The sequence below is a fragment of the Lepus europaeus genome, chromosome 3, assembly GCF_033115175.1.
Source record: "Lepus europaeus isolate LE1 chromosome 3, mLepTim1.pri, whole genome shotgun sequence".
NCBI classification, from domain to species: Eukaryota; Metazoa; Chordata; class Mammalia; order Lagomorpha; family Leporidae; genus Lepus; species Lepus europaeus.
The window spans coordinates 72,171,744-72,189,201 of NC_084829.1; the positions used below are offsets into that span (position 1 = coordinate 72,171,744).

The following is a 17,458-nucleotide window of genomic DNA, read 5'->3' on the forward strand; positions in this document are numbered from 1 at the left end:
TTGACAAGGAGCTGGATCAGATGTGGGGCAACTGGATCTTGACCCAGCAAATGCCAAATGTGATGCTGGCATCACAGCAGTGGCTTTACCCCATTCCAGCACAATGCCAGCCTTGAGAACAACAATTATCATTTCACAGAGCTAATCTAGAAGAAATGTGAAGGCACCAGAAGAAAAATCTACAGGAAGGGAAAATTTAAGCCACATATTAACTGCCAAGTTTTATCATACAGGAAATAATACAGTGGTAATCTAAAGAGCTATTGGATGACATGGGTAGACTTAATTTTAGATTGGAAAAAAATCTAAGAAAATGGAAGAAATGAGACAATAATTAAATCCAGGAAGTATACATAGCAGTAAAAGAAAGAGGACAAAATCATATTCACTAATCATTTGAATAGCAGACAATATTCCCTGTCGTAACAAGAATGAAAAATGCTTAATCAAATTCTGTAATGTGGACTATACTTGAAAAAATGAGATGCAACATAGTTTAAAAATCTTTAGATACTATAATAGGAAATCAATCTCTAAGTGTTGTGAGAAAGCACTATATATATATATATTATCTAGAATTACAGAGGTAAATTCTTGAAGAAGCAACTAAAAAAATCGAAAGTAGCCGCCTCCTGGAAGTGGAATGGGATGAAAAGTAATAGAGTAGGGACCTACTTTTTCTATTATAAACTTTGTGAATTGAAAGAAAATGTACCAGCCAAGACTAAGGAAACAGAGTTTAATTTTTCCATGTTTCGTCAGTACTACATACCAAAAAGATTTAGACACATCTTTTGCATATGCTAATGACTGACTAACTCACCAAATACATCCAGAGAGAATCCATGAGCACAGTGTTTGGAGGCATCACACAGAGATACCTAGAAAGCAGGGACTCAACAGGTCAAGACCCTACAGAGGGGACGGCGTCGTGGCTCACTTGGTTAATCCTCCGCCTGAGGCCCTGGCATCCCATATGGGCACAGGGTTCTAGTCCCAGCTGCTCCTCTTCCAGTCCAGCTCTCTGCTGTGGCCTGGGAAGGCAGTGGAGGATGGTCCAAGTGCTTGCACCCTGCAGGGTCTTAGTCCACCCGAATGAGGATGGACTGGGTCTGAGGAAAGGTAAGCGCACCGCTCACCCATTCCCCAGCCTCCCTTGATCCCAGAGACAATCAGACACCGCAGGGAATCGAGTCAAGAAGGAACTCATTTATTATTGTGCAGTAAGCCTCTTTTAAAGCAAAAAACCGCAAAGCTATAGGGGAGGGGAAGAGAAGCCAGCCAATCGTTTTAAAGGTTACCCTATAGTGCACTCGGTTTCCATAGAATCCACGCGCTGACGTCATCTCTCCTGATGCCTGTGCCCAATCAAGTTTCCTCATAAACAACTCAGACTCTACCCATCTGACTTCCTCTCGGCGCCATCTTCTTGTCCAGAGCTGCGTAGATGGCATCCGCCTCCTCATCATCCCTCCTGCAGGGCCCGCTGGAGAAGAGGCTGCCGGCATAGCCGTTGAACCCACCGTGGTTGGTGTCGCCCAGGCCCTCGCTGTCATTGTCAGCAGCCCGGTTCCTCCCCATCCAGTCCCCAATGGTCTCCCTGCCAGGGGGCTCATGGTAATCATCCACGGGGTCATCGGCACCCCGGGCAGGTCCAACCAGGTGGTGAAGCCCCGTAGCCCCCCGGCCCAGCCCCGGCACGCAGCCAAGCAGGGCGGGCATGCAAAGGAATGGCTTCCTCCTCCTGTTCAGGGTGGCAAGGAGAAGACACGAAGCCGCAGCCCGAGACTGAGCCGAGCCTGCCTCAGCACCATCATCACGAAGGGTCACAGCCCTCAGGTCACCTGCGCCCAGAGGCAGAGCACACCTTCTTTGCCACCCTCATGCCCCGCAGGGCCCTCCACCCGCATGGGAGACCAGGAGGAAGCACCTGGCTCCTGGCTTCGGGTCAGCATAGCTCCAGTCGTAGCAGCCATTTGGGGGGTGAGCCAACAGAAGGAAGACCTTTCTCTCTGTCTCTCTCTCTCACTGTCTAACTTTATCTGTCAAAAAAAAAAAAAAAAAAAAGACCCTGTGGAAACGGTCAATACACTGATAACACACTAAAATTCTAACCTGCTTTCCCAATAATGCACTCTTTGTTGAATAAAATTCCCCCCCCCCAAAAAAAAAAAAAAAAACTGAGAGGGGAACCAGGGCTTCCCACAGTACCACCATCTGAAAAGAAAAAATAGGAATTCAAGGCTGCCAAGGCAAGAAAATCTGAGGTGAAAAAAAGTTCAGCTAATGGAAATAACAGTACCTGATATTCTGAAGCTCATTTTCTTCTGATTTTTTTTAAAGATTTATTTTATTTATTTGAAAAACAGAGTTACAGAGATAGAGACACAGAAGGAAGTCTTCCATCTGCTGGTTCACTCCCCAGATCACTGCAACAGCTGGAGCTGCACTGATCCAGAACCAGGAGCCAGAAGCTACTTCCAGGTATCCCACATGGGTGCAGGGGCCCAAGGACTTGGGCCATCTTCTGCTGCTATCCCAGGCCATAGCAGAGAGCTGGATCAGAAGAGGAGCAGCAGGGACTAGAACTGGCACCCATAGAGGGTGCTGGCACTTCAGGCCAGGGCTTTAATCCATCGTGCCACAGCACTGGCCCAAAAACTCTTTTTCTGTAGCAGCATATGCCAATTCCTAACGGCATGCAAGATCCTGGTAAAGTCTACAAAAGTTCTGTTAAAAAGCCGGAGACATCACAATATGAAATTTCAAGACATACTGCTAGGCATTTGTAATCAAAACAGCATGGTACTGATATAAAAACGGATGAACAGACCAATGGAACAGACAGAAATACCAGAAATCAATCCAAGCATGTACATCCAACTTATCTTTGACCAATGAGCTAAAACCAATCCCTGGAGCAAGGACAGTCTCTTCAACAAATGGTGCTGGGAAAACTGTATTTCCACATGCAAAAGTATGATGCAGGACTCCTACCTTATACCTTACACAAAAATCCACTCAAAATGAATTAAATCTATGAACCGATAGCTTCAAAGTATTTGAGGACATTGAAGAAACCCTGCAAGACACTGGTGCAGGCAAAGAGTTCTTGGAAAAGACCCCAGAGGCACAGGCAACAAAAGCTAAAATTAACAAATGGGATTACATCAAACTGAGAAGCTCTGTACTGCAAAAGAAATAGTCAGGAAAATGAAGAGGCAAGAATGGAAGAATTTATTTGTAAACTATATAACTGATAAAGGATTAATAACCAGAATATAAAAAGAGATCAAGAAACTCAACAAAAACAAACCAAACAACCCAGTTAAGAAATTTGCAAAGGACTTAAACAGACATTTTTCAAAAGAGGAAATCCAAATGGCCAACAGACACATGAAAAAATGTTCAGGATCACTAGCTATGAGGGAAATGCAAATCAAAATCTCAATGAGGTTTTATCTCACCCCAGTTAGAATGGCTTTCATACATAAATCAACAAACAACAAATTTTGGTGAGGATGTGGGGAAAAAGGTACCCTAATCCACTGTTAGTGGAAAAGTAAATTGGTAAAACACTACGGAAGACAGTTTGGAGATACCTAAGAAAACTGAATTTAGACCTACTATATGACCCAGGCATCCCACTCCTGGATATTTACCCAAGGGAAATGAAAACAGCAAATAAAAGAATTATCTGCACCACCATGTTTACTGGAGCTCCATTCCCAATAGCTAAGACATGGAATAAACCTAAATGTCTTTCAACTAAGGACTGGATAAAGAAATTGTGGGATATGTACTCTATGGGATACTACACAATGGTTAAAAAAAAAAGAAGAAGAAAAGAAAAGAAAGGAAATCCAGTCATTTGCAATTAAAATGGATAAATCTTGAAAACAACATACTGGGCTGGCGCTGCAGCTCACTAGGATAATCCTCCGCCTTGCGGCGCCGGCACACCAGGTTCTAGTCTTGGTCAGGGTGCCGGTTCTGTCCCGGTTGCCCCTGTTCCAGGCCAGCTCTCTGCTGTGACCCAGGAGTGCAGTGGAGGATGGCCCAAGTCCTTGGGACCTGCACCCCATGGGAGACCAGGAGAAGCACCTGGCTCCTGGCTTCAGATCATCACGTTGCGCCAGCCACAGCACACCAGCCACGGCGGCCATTGGAGGGTGAACCAACGGCAAAAGGAAGACCTTTCTCTCTCTCTCTCTCTCTCTCTCTCTCACTGTCCACTCTGCCTGTCAAAAAGAAAAAAGAAAAGAAAAGAAAACAACATACTGAGTGAAATAAGCCATTCCCAAAGGGACAAACATATGTTCTCCCTTATCTGTAATAATTAATACAGCACCTAAAAGGAAATATGTAGATGTGAAATTAACACTTTGAGAAGCAATGAATTGAACAGTGCTTGTCTTGACTATCGAGGAATAGTTTTTTCCTTCTTCCTCATACTATTTGTTGAACTCTTTACTTAACATAGAATTAATCATACGTGTATAAAGTCAACTGAAAATACATCTCAGTAAAAAGTGAGTGGGAATAAGAAAGGGAGGAGGAAGTTTGTACCTGTAAAGCTGCATAGTTCTCCATACATTCCTACAGATATACTTCTAAGGGTACAGTTTAAAAACTTGCCATAGTACCCCAAATACCATTTAAGCCGGGAGGTGAAAATGTCATCTTAAGTGTTAAAGTGACCATATTAAGTGTTAAAGTGATCATTCAGATAGGATTACATGTTAAAGGGATCATATAAATAAAATTAAGTGTCTGGTAATGATAATAGACAGAATTAAAAAGGACAGAATGTTCCAACAAGGGAAGCAGTCCTCACAGCAGACTCAGAGAATAACAATCTCTTTAAATAGCACGCTGACCTCAGAATCATCCCTTAAGGCATTCTGGTCTGGCTAAAAAGCCAATGAGAAAATTTCAGGCATAGAAAGGCAAGACACTGTGGCAAAAACAATGTTCTACATGAAGGATCTCTGTGCGCAAGACCCCAGCATAAAGAAGTGGCCGTAAAAGAAGGATGTATTTTCGTTAGAGGGAAGAGAGAACTTCCACTTTGCTATGGCCTTGTCTAAATGCTAACAGAGATTGTGGATCCAAAAGGCTTCCATAGCCTTAGCAGCTCATATCAAGAGCCTCTGGTGATCACTGATGTCATATATAAGACTGTTAATTTTTTTTTAAAGATTTCATTTGTTTATTCGACAGGTAGAGTTACCAACAGTGAGAGGGACAGAGAGAAAGGTCTTCCTTCCGTTGGTTCACTCCCAAAATGGCCCCAACAGCCAGAGCTGCACCAATCCGAAGCCAGGAGCCAGGTGCTTCCTCCTGGTCTCCCAAGCCGGTACAGGGGCCCAAGCACCTGGGCCATCCTCCACTGCCCTCCGAGGCCATAGCAGAGAGCTAGACTGGAAGAGGAGCAGCTGGGACTAGAACCCCGTGCCAATATGGGATGCTGGGGCCACAGGCAGAGGATTAACCTAGTGCACCACGGTGCCAGCCCCAAGACTGTTAATTGTTAAATTAACAGGAGTCACTGACTGTAAAACTTGTTCTCAAATAGTTTGTGTGTGTGTGTTTTTGTCATGTGTGCAAATTGTTGAAATCTTTACTTAGTTTAGAGTTGGTATTCTGTATATAAAATTAATTGAAATTGAATCTTTTTTTTAATCTTATTGGAGAATGGGAGTGGGAATGGGAGAGGGAGGAGGAGGTTGGGTGGGAGTGGGGGTGGGAGTGTGGGGTATGGAGTAAAGAATCACTGTATTACTAAAGTTGTACTTATGAAATTTGTACTCATTAAATAAATTATTTCTTTGGGGGGAAAAAACTTGAGGGGGGTGCTATGTCATAGCAGTTTAAGCCTTTGCCAGTGATGCAAACATGCCATATGGGCCACATGGGTTAGAAAACAAGCTGTTCCACTTCCAATCCATATCCTTGTTAATGTGCCCGGGAAAAGCAGCAGAAGATGGCCCAAGTGCTTGGGCCTCTACATCCATGTGGGAGATCTGGAAGAAGCTCTTGGCTGCTGCAGCCATCTGAGGAGTAAACCTGAGTATGGAAGATTGTCTCCTCTCTCTGTAACTCTGCCTTTCAAATAAATAAATCTTTAAAAAAAATTGTAAAGGATGACATCTTAAGACTACATACTAATTATAAACAGAGGAAGGCTTTAAAGTCTTAGATTCAGGCTTGAATTGGCTCATTATTATATAAAGATAAATTTCCATTATTTTCAGCACCTAGAAGAAGCTGAAATAAATCCTCTCAGAAATAAGATAATAGTCTCCAGAGCTTCTATGATTTTTTCACGAATACATAAAATCAGTTATTAAGCAAAACATTATCAAAAATATCTAAAAATTTAACCAAGAAAATGAATACAATCAAAATGAACTATATATTAGATTATCATAGACTTAAAAAATCGTAACTGATTTATTGGAAAATAAGTAACAAGATAGAGAAGTTGATTATAAATTGGAACTATAAAAAAGACAAATGAATAATAGTGTTTTAAAAACAGATTGATGGCTGGTGCTGTGGCTCACTAGGCTAATCCTCCGCCTTGTGGCGCCGGCACACTGGGTTCTAGTCCCGGTCGGGGCGCCAGATTCTGTCCCAGTTGCCCCTGTTCCAGGCCAGCTCTCTGCTGCGACCCGGGAAGGCAGTGGAGGATGGCCCAAGTGCTTGGGACCTGCACCCCATGGGAGACCAGGAGAAGCACCTGGCTCCTAGCTTCAGATCATCGCGTTGCACCAGCTGCAGCGCGCCAGCCGCAGCGGCCATTGGAGGGTGAACCAACGGCAAAAGGAAGACCTTTCTCTCTGTCTCTCTCTCTCTCTCTTTCACTGTCCACTCTGCCTATGAAAAAAAAAAAAAACACTGAGTAGGGCCAGCGCCGTGGATCACTCTGCCTGTGGCGCCAGCATCATATGGGTGCTGGGTTCTAGTCCCGGTTGCTCCTCTTCCAGTCCAGCTCTCTGCTGTGACCCAGGAGGACAGTGGAGGATGGCCCAAGTACTTGGCCCCCTGCACCCACTTGGGAGACCAGGAGGAAGCACCTGGCTCCTGGCTTCGGACTGGCGCAGCGCTGGCTGTAGCAGCCATTTTGGGAGTGAACCAATGGAAGGAAGACCTTTCTCTCTGTCTCTCTCTCACACTGCCTAAAACTCTACCTGTCAAATAAATTTAAAAAAAAAAACAGATTGAGTGTAAGAGAAATGGGAAACAGATAAATTCAGTAGAAATTATACAAACTGGTGCATGGAGCAGAAAAGAGGATAGAAAATACAAGTATACCTAGTATATGATTTTTTAAAGCATAACATATATGTCAAGAAAATTTAAGAGCAGGAAAGAATTAGTAGAACAAAAGCAATATTTGAAGAAGTACCAGATAATAATTTTGTGAACAGTGAAAGTTACTAAGTAATAACATAAAAAACTCCACAATCAAGACAATGTCCAAGCACATCTTAGTAAAACTACTTGGAAAGGATAATTATAAAAGCAGCCATATACTTTTAAAACTACAATAAAAATATTATATCCAAGGAACCACAGTAAGACTGAATCCCAGATAAGACAAATGATTGAAGCCAGAAAATAAAGGAATCATTGCCTTCAAAAATGGGACGAAAATAGTCATATTTCACATAAACCTACATATTTGAAAACGTTACCTTTAAATCACAACAAAACAAAATACAAAAGATGAATGAGTTCCTTGGGTAAAAAGATAATAATTTGCACCAGAAATATGGCAATTAAAGAAGAGGAATGTCTAAATCATTATGATGGTAGAAAATAGTAACAATAATGTTGTATGGGATTTAAGATGTATGCAGAATTAAAGTAGACAATAACAAAAAGCAGCAATAGCTTAAAAAGTGGCAGATGATAAGCTGATTTCTTATATTTTTAACATTACATAGTATCTGACAAATGTATTCACTGATATTAGACTAAAAATGCAGGAAACCTTTTAACTCTGGATTAACAACTAAAAGAATATATAACTAAATATACATTAGTAATAAAGGAAATGTAAATTTTAAAATTAATCTTAATTCAATACACAATAGACTTCCATTTTTAAAAATTTTTTTAAATAATTATTTTATTTATTTGAAAGAGTTACAGACACAGGTAGAGCCAGAGAGAGAGAAGACTTCCATTCTGCTGGTTCACTCCCCAAATGACCACAACATCTACAGCTGAGCTGATCCTAAGCCAGGATCCAGGAGCTTCTTGCAGGTCTCCCAGGCGAGTGCAGGGGCCCAAGGACTTGGGCCATCTTCCACTCCTTTCTGAGGCCAATAGCAGAGAGCTAGATCGGAAGAGAGGCAGCTGGGACTCGAACTGGCACCCATATGGGATGCTGGCGCTGCAGGCTGGGGCTTTAACCCACTGTGCCACAGCATGGGCCCCACAATAGACTTCTAAAATATTTGTCAAAAAAAAAAATCACAGTGGAAATCACCAAAAAAAAAAAAAGACTTAAACAATAATGGAAACACAACGCAGTCTAACTTGTAAATTGCAGTTAAAGCCTTATTTAGAAACTGCTTGATAGCCTTAACTGACTATATTTGAAAAGAAGAAAGGCAAAAATCAGTTATATACAACTGATGTCAGCAAGTTTATTTAAAAAAGAACAGAAAATAAATTTTTAAAAATGTGGACAGAAGGCAAAAAAGATAAGAAGTTGATAAATGGATTAACAAAATACCCCAGAGAAAAATCAATGCAAGTATTTATTCTTACATACACTACTGAAATAAACCATTGACAAAAGTATTAAAAACACACATACCAGGAGAGAACAATTATCAATATCACAAAAGAGAGAATTATAACTACATATCTTTAAAAAGATGAGATATTATATCTGACTTCATGTCAATAAATTAGACTAGTTAAGTGAAACACGGAGTTAGAAAAATGACCAAAATTTATATAAGAAATAGAATACATACATATTTGTATATCTATTGAATATATTGAATATCTAATTCAAAATGAGTAAACGCTATGGCATAGCAAGGAAAGCCACCACCTGCAATGCTGGCATCCCATGTGGGTACCGGTTCAAGTCCTGGCTGCTCCACTTCCAATCCAGCTCTCTGCTATGGCCTGGGAAAGCAGTAGAAGATGGCCCAAGTCCTTGGGCTCCTGCACCCATGTGGGATACCCAGAATAAGCACCTGGCTCCTGGATTCAGATTGGCTCAGCTCCAGCTGTTGCAGCAATTTGGGGAGTGAACCAGTGGATGGAAGACATCTCTAACTCTCTTTTCTTCTCTCTCTCTCTCTCTCTTTCTCTCTCGCTCTCTCCTCTCGCTCTCTCTCTGCATCTCTTAACTCTGCCTTTCAAATAATAAATAAATTAGTTTAAAAAAAAAAACTTGCACACAAAGAAAACTCCCAATGTGACAGCTAGAAACCAAGTGGATCATCCATCCACGCAGTTACTCTTCAACAAGCATACAGAGGCTCAGAAAATTAATTTGATAGTAATAATATGTAGGTAAAAAGATAAACAGACAAAAATAAACACTTTTTGAATATGCCCTATTATCAATGAACTTGTGAAACAAATTTTTTTATATATTCTGCACAGATAACAATTACTTTTAATATCTTTTCTAATGTTCATCTGGCTGACAAATGACTTTTATTCTTGGAGGTCAAGCACATAGGTAACAAAAGCATCATGCTGTTAATTCTATTTTTAATTTTATTAATTTGTGAGGATTTTTAAATGGAAATCAGCTGCAGAAAATGGCAATACAATTCATCACATTCTGTAGTTCAACCTATTTAATCAACTCATCATTAGAGTTGAGATGCTCAGGTCTTTTGTTTTTTACATCTATTTGAGAAGAATCAGAATCGGCATTTGGCACAATGGTTAAAGCACCATTTGGAATGCTAGCATCCCATATCAGGGTGCCTAATATGAGTTCCCCTCCTCTGATTTTGATCCAACTTCCTGCTAATACATATCCTGAAAGGCAGCAGATAATGGATCAAGTAATTGCGTCCTTGACATCATGTGGGAGACCAAAATTAAGCTCTGGACTCTTGGCTTCAGTATCACTCAGCCCTGGTTGTTGTAGACATTAGGAGAGTGAACCAATGGATAGAAGATTTCTGTGTGTTTTTCTACCTTTCAAATGAATTGAAAATAAATAAGTAAAACTTTATAAAAGAAAAATTAATAAAACTGCATCTGAGCAATAATTTCTACTGTATTTATTTTAGATAAATACAATGGATTTAGTCTATATGCCATCAACAAAACCCCATCATTTGCAGCAACATGGGTAGATCAGGAGATCACATGTTATGTGAAATAAACCATGCACAAAAAGACAAATACTGGGGCCAGTGCTAAGTATTATTTGGGGTTAAATTAAATCTAGGTTAAGTCTTGTCTGGGGCACCAGCAACCCATACGGGCATCAGTTCATGCCCTGGCTGGTCCTCTTCCAATCCAGCTCTCTGATGATGGTCTGAGAAAGCAGTAGTGGATGGCCCAAGTCCTTCAGTCCCTGCACACACATGGGCAACCCAGATGAAGCTCCTGGCTCTTAGCTCTGGATCAACCCAACTCTGGCCATTGTGGCCATCTGGGTAATGAACCAGCAGATGGAAGATATATATATATGTATATACATATATATGTATATATACATGTATGTATGTATATACATATATATGTATATATATGTATATACGTGTATATATGTATATATAACATATATATAACTTGCCTTTTAAATAAGTAAAACAAAATAATTTAAAAAATAAATAAATATTTTTTTAAAAATACTGTATGACTTCCTTCACATGTGGAAACTAAAGATGCTGAGCTCATAGAAGTAGAAATCAGACTATTGGTTAACAGAGACTAGGGGCAGGAGGCAGAGAATGAGGAGAGATGGAATATTAGGTACCAAGTCATAGCCATACAAAAGGAATAATTCTGATATTCTATTATGCAGAAGATGATTATAGTCAGCAATATTGTGTTGTAAAATTCAACATAGCTAAAGAAAGAATTTTGAAATTGCCATCACAAAGAAATGATAAATGTTTGAGATGATGGAAAACCCCAAGTTGATCAATATCCAATTAACAAAGGCACTGAAACACCACATTGTATCCTATAAAGATATGCAACTCTTATCTGCCAAAGAAATACACTGTATACTTACATCCTAAAGTTAAAATATAATTTGTGTTTTGTCATGACAAATCTTTCGGATTCTCCTTAAAGAGGATATGCACCATCCACCCATTGCAACTGACAAGAATCTACATTTTCTTGGGCCAGCACTGTGGTACAGTAAATTAAAGCCCCAGCTTGCAGTGCCAGCGTCCCATATGGGCACCACTTCAAGTCCCAGCTGCTCCATTTCCAATTCAGCTCCCTGCTAATGTGCCTGGAAAAGCAGCAGAGGATGGCCCAAGTTGGATCCTTGCACCCTCGTGGGAGAGCCAGAAGAAACCCCTGGCCCCTGATTTCAGATCGGCTCAGCTCCAGCTGCTACTGCCATTTGGTGAGTGAACCAGCAGATGGAAGACCCCTCTCTCTCTCTCTCCCTCTCTCTTTCTCTCCCTCTCTCTGTGAGGCTTTCAAATAAATAAAAATAAAATATTTTTTAAAAAATCTACGTTTTCAAAAATGCCAAATGGAGAGGGACTTTTCACAAAAGTATTCAACTATGAGCCTGTTAAATGTCTTACTTCTGTTAAGTTTTTCCAATAACTTTGATTTAGCAAAACATGAGTTAACTACTACACTTCTGAAATACATAAATAATATATATTACATAGTGGTATTAAACTACTGTCTCCTTAAATCACTATAATTACATATTCCAGGAAAGTATTTACATGTTGACTCTAAACCGTGACTACAATAACAAGTACTGTGATGATTGAGATGAGTAAAAAAAATATGTTCCAAAATTATAAAAGTTGCCTGTCCTAGGTATCAAAAGAGTATTCCAAATTTAAATATACAAGAACAATACACATTTACATGTTATTATATTACTAGTAAAATATTCTAATTATTTACATAAAAATTGTTGACAGAGATAAAGACTAAAGCAATCATTATAGCAGGACAGGGAGATGTAGGTCAGAGGATACAAAGTAGCAGAAACGTGGCATTAACAAGTACAGAGATCTATTGCACAACATGAGGACCAGAGATAATAGAAGTGTACTGTGTGAAATTCAGGCTAAAAGAGGAGATTTTTAACTGCTCTTACATACAAAAATGAAAAATAGAATATATTGGTGGATATTAATTTGCTTCAATATGACAACCATTTTACTATCTATGTGTATGCTATAACATCATATTATACACCTTAATATACAAAGAAAAATGTTTTTAAAAAATTAATTTTTAAATAACAGAATCTTTTTATCAGAAAATTAATGATTCTAAAAGAGAGTTGTTATTAGAGAAGTGAAATCTCCTATCAAGTAATCTGAATTTAACATAATACTGTGCATATAATCAGCATCTAACAAATACTTGCTTCATGATCACTAGGGAAATACAGAGGAAGTAGACATCTATCTCTCAATTACAGGCATTTCATTAATTTACGGGAGACAGAGTTAATACCGATGCATATGTAAAAGACAAATAGTAAAACAAAAAAATAGGATCTGATCGACATTTAAGACTTCAACTTCTGATTAATACTCCCAATTGTCTGCAACCCTCCCCCATATCTTTGCCCAGCTCTTTGTTCAAGACCACGTTTCAGGTTCTGGTGCCTTGACAAGTGCTGCTTTCACTTCCCAGAAGGTCCTGCCCTTTTCTACCTGATCTCTTCTACCTCAATATCTAATTCTTTGCAGTATTTTCTGGCCCTTCTCTCAGTTCCATAACACTTGAGTCCACTGGCCCAGCACTCACTACATTGGCATCTTCATGTGTTTTATGATTTTCTGTTGACTGATTATGAGGTTCATTAAGTAGTAGATGCTCTACCTCTACAGCATCTGGCACTGGGGATATAAATGAAACCTCTGCATGTATGAAAGTCAAACCCAGAAGAATGTGAAAAATTTGTCTGATTGCAATTGTTATATATTGTGACTAGCACTGCCAAGTGGAAGGTGAGAATGGGCATATGAGGAAGTACAGAGAACACTTTGCTGTGGAGCATGAGACAAGAGGCATATACAACTGCATGTTCCATGGGCAAAAAAAAAAAAAAAAAAAATTCTCAAAACCAGAGGTCTTTAGAGCATACCAGACTCAGACCAGGACAAACATAACACCAAGAATGAATATTCAGGTTACTTTTGTCTGTGCAGGCTGCTACGACAAATTACCAGGAACTAAAGGATTTAAATATTTATTTCCTATGGTCCCGAGTGCTGAGAAGTCCAAGATCAAGGTGTTGACAGACCTGGTCCTAGTTTGCAGACGGCTACCTTCTTGCAGTATTTCACATGGCGGAGGGCAGAAAACAGGAAGCCCTGTGCTTTTTCCTTCTTTTTGAAAGATTGATTGATTTGAAAGGCAGAGCACTGGAGAGAAAGGGAATGACAAAGAGAGAGAGAAAGTGGTCGTTCTTCTGCTGGTTCAATTCTCAACTGCCCACAACAGCTGGGACAGGGCCAAGCTAAAGTCAGGAGCCAGGAACTCCATCCAGATTTTCCAGAGAGGCAGGAACCAAAGTACTTGGGATATCATCTGCTGCCTCCATTAGCAGTAATTTGGATCAGACGCGGGGGCAGGACTGGACTACAGGCACTGCAGTATAGGATGTGGCCTCCCAAGTGGCAGCTTAACCTGCTGTGCCACAATGCCAGCCCCCAGAGTTTTTCTTATAAGAGCAAATCGCATTTGTGAAGACTCAACCCTTGTGATCCTATTATCTCATAGTTTTTGCCTCTTAATATCCACATCTTTGGAAGTCAGAATTTCAATGTATCAATTTTGGGAGGACACATGCATTTAGTCCCTAACATTGTAAATCTCACTTTCAAGGATTCAGAGCAATTCATTAACTGACTTTCCCAGTTTCTAGTTCCATTCTATTTTAGAACAATTTTTACTAAAGTCACTTATGCTCTGTATTATAGAATGGTTTTTCATTGTTTAAATTTTTGATTTTATAATATTTTTCATTTAAAACCAGATTTTAGATTTTTTACAAAAATACTACTGCCTATATTCACATTTCTCAGACAATGTCAAAATAACAGCAAATAGATTTTTTAGAGGCTGAATAAGTAGAGAAATTAATGAGTACTCTTTAGTCTAAAAAAGATTATACCTGTTAGGGCTATACCCAATCTTATAAAAACATGGGTTCTAATCTCTCCATAGTTTATAAATGGAATATATCTATGTAACAGGAAAAGAAAACAATATGATCCTTCAAGGAGTTTTCAAAGCCATGAGTCAATTTTGAAATAGTTTTGTCACTAGATATTTTCCACTCTGCCTAGGAAATAGGTCACCCTAGTAATCAAATTAAGAAGCAAAAGAAATAGGACATTAGTGAGTATATTCTGTTCCCTATGGTTATACTTAATGAAATTTATAATTAGTATAAATGCCATATGCTTAATCATAGAATTGCTACAGTTTATATTACAAAAATGTCATTTCTAACTGAAAGTGTGAATCACTCTCTTAAAAGCAAAGATGATCATTTCTAATTTGTATAGTCATCATTAGGAAGGCAGATAGAATTATTCTCTTCTTGTTAGCAACTTAGAACCTATCCCAAACAAATCTGAAATAGCTCCAGAGGTTAAGTGAAAATATTGAACATTTAAAAAATATTGAATAATCATGCACTTATTATGTACCTAGAATTTCTACCACAAAATGGTTCCACTTTCAAAGATCTGCATGCTAAGTCAGAAGATTCATGTTAACGACATATCCAGAGTTCAGTAAGACCCTGTCCAATAATGAAGTGTGAATTCAATGAAACAGATGCTAAGCGTCTAGGAATTCAGAGAAAGTGAGACCACCATGGTTAGAACTATAAGAAAGACCATGTGGAAGAAGTTTGACTGGGGCTTTAGATAAGGTGTTGAATTTGGAAATTGAAAATGAGTGGCAATATAAAGAAAGGAAAAGATGTATGAACAACGTGCTGTGAACAAACCACCTGAGTACACCAGCCTGAAGAAAGGTTGCATAAAGTGAGTATTTCTTAGAATATCTTCCATAAAACGCCAGATTCCAGCAGGAGATGAGCATGAGCTGCAGAGGTCGATCATGCAAATCAAAACCACAATGAGGTTTCACCTCACTCTGGTTAGAATGGCTCACATTCAGAAATCTACCAACAACAGATGCTGGTGAGGATGTGGGGGAAAAGGGGCAATAACCCACTGTTGGTGGGAATGCAAACTGGTAAAGCCACTATGGAAGTCAGTCTGGAGATTCCTCAGAAACCTGAATATAACCCTACCATTCAACCCAGCCATCCCACTCCTTGGAATTTACCCAAAGGAAATTAAATTGGCAAACAAAAAAAAGCTGTCTGCACCTTAATGTTTATTGCAGCTCAATTCACAATAGCTAAGACCTGGAATCAACCTACGTGCCCATCAACAGTAGACTGGATAAAGAAATTATGGGATATGTACTCTATAGAATGCTATACAGCAATAAAAAACAATGAAATCCAGTCATTTGCAACAAAATGGAGGAATCTGGAAAACATTATGCTGAGTGAAATAAGCTAGTCCCAAAGGGACAAATATCATATGTTCTCCCTGATCAGTGACAACTAACCGAGCACCAAAAAGGAAACCTGTTGAAGTGAAATGTGCACTATGAGAAACAGTGACTTGATCAGCCCTTGCCCTGACTGTTGATGAACTTAATACTTTATCCCTTTCAGTATTTTTTTGTTTGTTCTACTTAATACCATTGGTTGAATTCTGTAATTAATACACAGTTATTCTTAAGTGTTGAAACTTAACTGAAGAGTGATCCCTGTTAAATATAAGAGTGAGAATAAGAGAGGGAGGAGATTTACAATTTGGGACATGCTCAAGCTGACTTGACCCAAACAGTAGAGTTAGAAACTTACTAGGGGATTCTAATTCAATCCCATCAAGGTGGCATGTACCAATGTCATCTCACTAGTCTGTTCACAATTGATCATAATGATAGGACTAAGAGTCAAAGGGATCACATAAATAAGACTAGTGTCTGCTAATACTAACTGATAGAATAAAAAAAGGAGAGAACGATCCTACATGGGAAGCAGGATGCACAGCAGACTCATAGAATGGCAGATGTCCTAAACAGCACTCTGGCCTCAGAATCAGCCCTTAAGGCATTCGGATCCGGCTGAAAAGCCCATGAGAGTATTTCAGGCATGGAAAGCCAGGACACTCTGTCAAAAAAAAAAAAAAATGACCTAAATGAAGGATCTCCGCACATGAGATCCCAGTGGAAGGAACGGGTCATCAAAGAAGGAGGTACCTTTCTCTGAAGGGAGGAGAGAACTTCCACTTTGACTACGACCTTGTCTAATTATGATCAGAGTTGGTGAACTCAAAAGGCTTCCATAGCCTTGGCAACTCGTGATAAGAGCCTAGGGTGATTACTGATGCCATAAACAAGAGTGTCAAATTGTTAAGTCAGCAACAGGAGTCACTGTGCACTTACTCCTCATGTAGGATCTCTGTCCTAATGTGCTGTACATTGTGATTTAATGCTATAACTAGTACTCCAACAGTATTTTTCACTTTGTGTTGCTATGTGGGTGCAAACTGTTGAAATCTTTACTTAATATATACTAAACTGATCTTCTGCATATAAAGAGAATTGAAAATGAATCTTGATGTGAATGGAAAGGGAGAGGGAGAGGGAAAGGGGAGGGTTGTGGGTGGGAGGGAAGTTATGGGGGGGAAAGCCATTGTAATCCATATGCTGTACTTTGAAAATGTATGTTCATTAAATAAATGTTAAGGAAAAAAAAACTATATCCCTAAAAGCTGTACATATGAAAATTTGTATTCATTAAATAAAAACCTTCAAAAAAAAGGTTAAAAATAATCTAAAAAAATGCCCTAGTTCCTATATAAAAGTCAACTATCCACACAAACAAAAAATTATGAACTTTAACTCTGAAAATCTGAACCAAAAATGGGAAATGAAAAGAAGTTAAGTTCCTCTGTTTTGTCCTTTTTCTCTTAGCAGATTATGCATTTTACCTACATAGTTTATATAAAGCCATGAATACTCAAATTACAGGGAGCAATATCAAAATATATTTGGGGAAGTTTAGTTTTGGAACCTAAATATCTAATATTTTGATGTTGGTGCCTTGGAGGGAAGCATGGCTTTCCACCAAGTATCCTTTAATGCCACTGTCAAAAATTAGAGCATGAACTGATGGATGACAAAACTGCACCGG

The 17,458-nt window shown here is 39.3% G+C and overlaps 1 pseudogene; it reads left to right on the forward strand.

Annotated features, from left to right (window-relative positions):
* LOC133756574 (synembryn-A-like) overlaps window positions 1-17,458 on the forward strand; it is an 85,908-nt pseudogene that overhangs the window by 27,010 nt on the left and 41,440 nt on the right.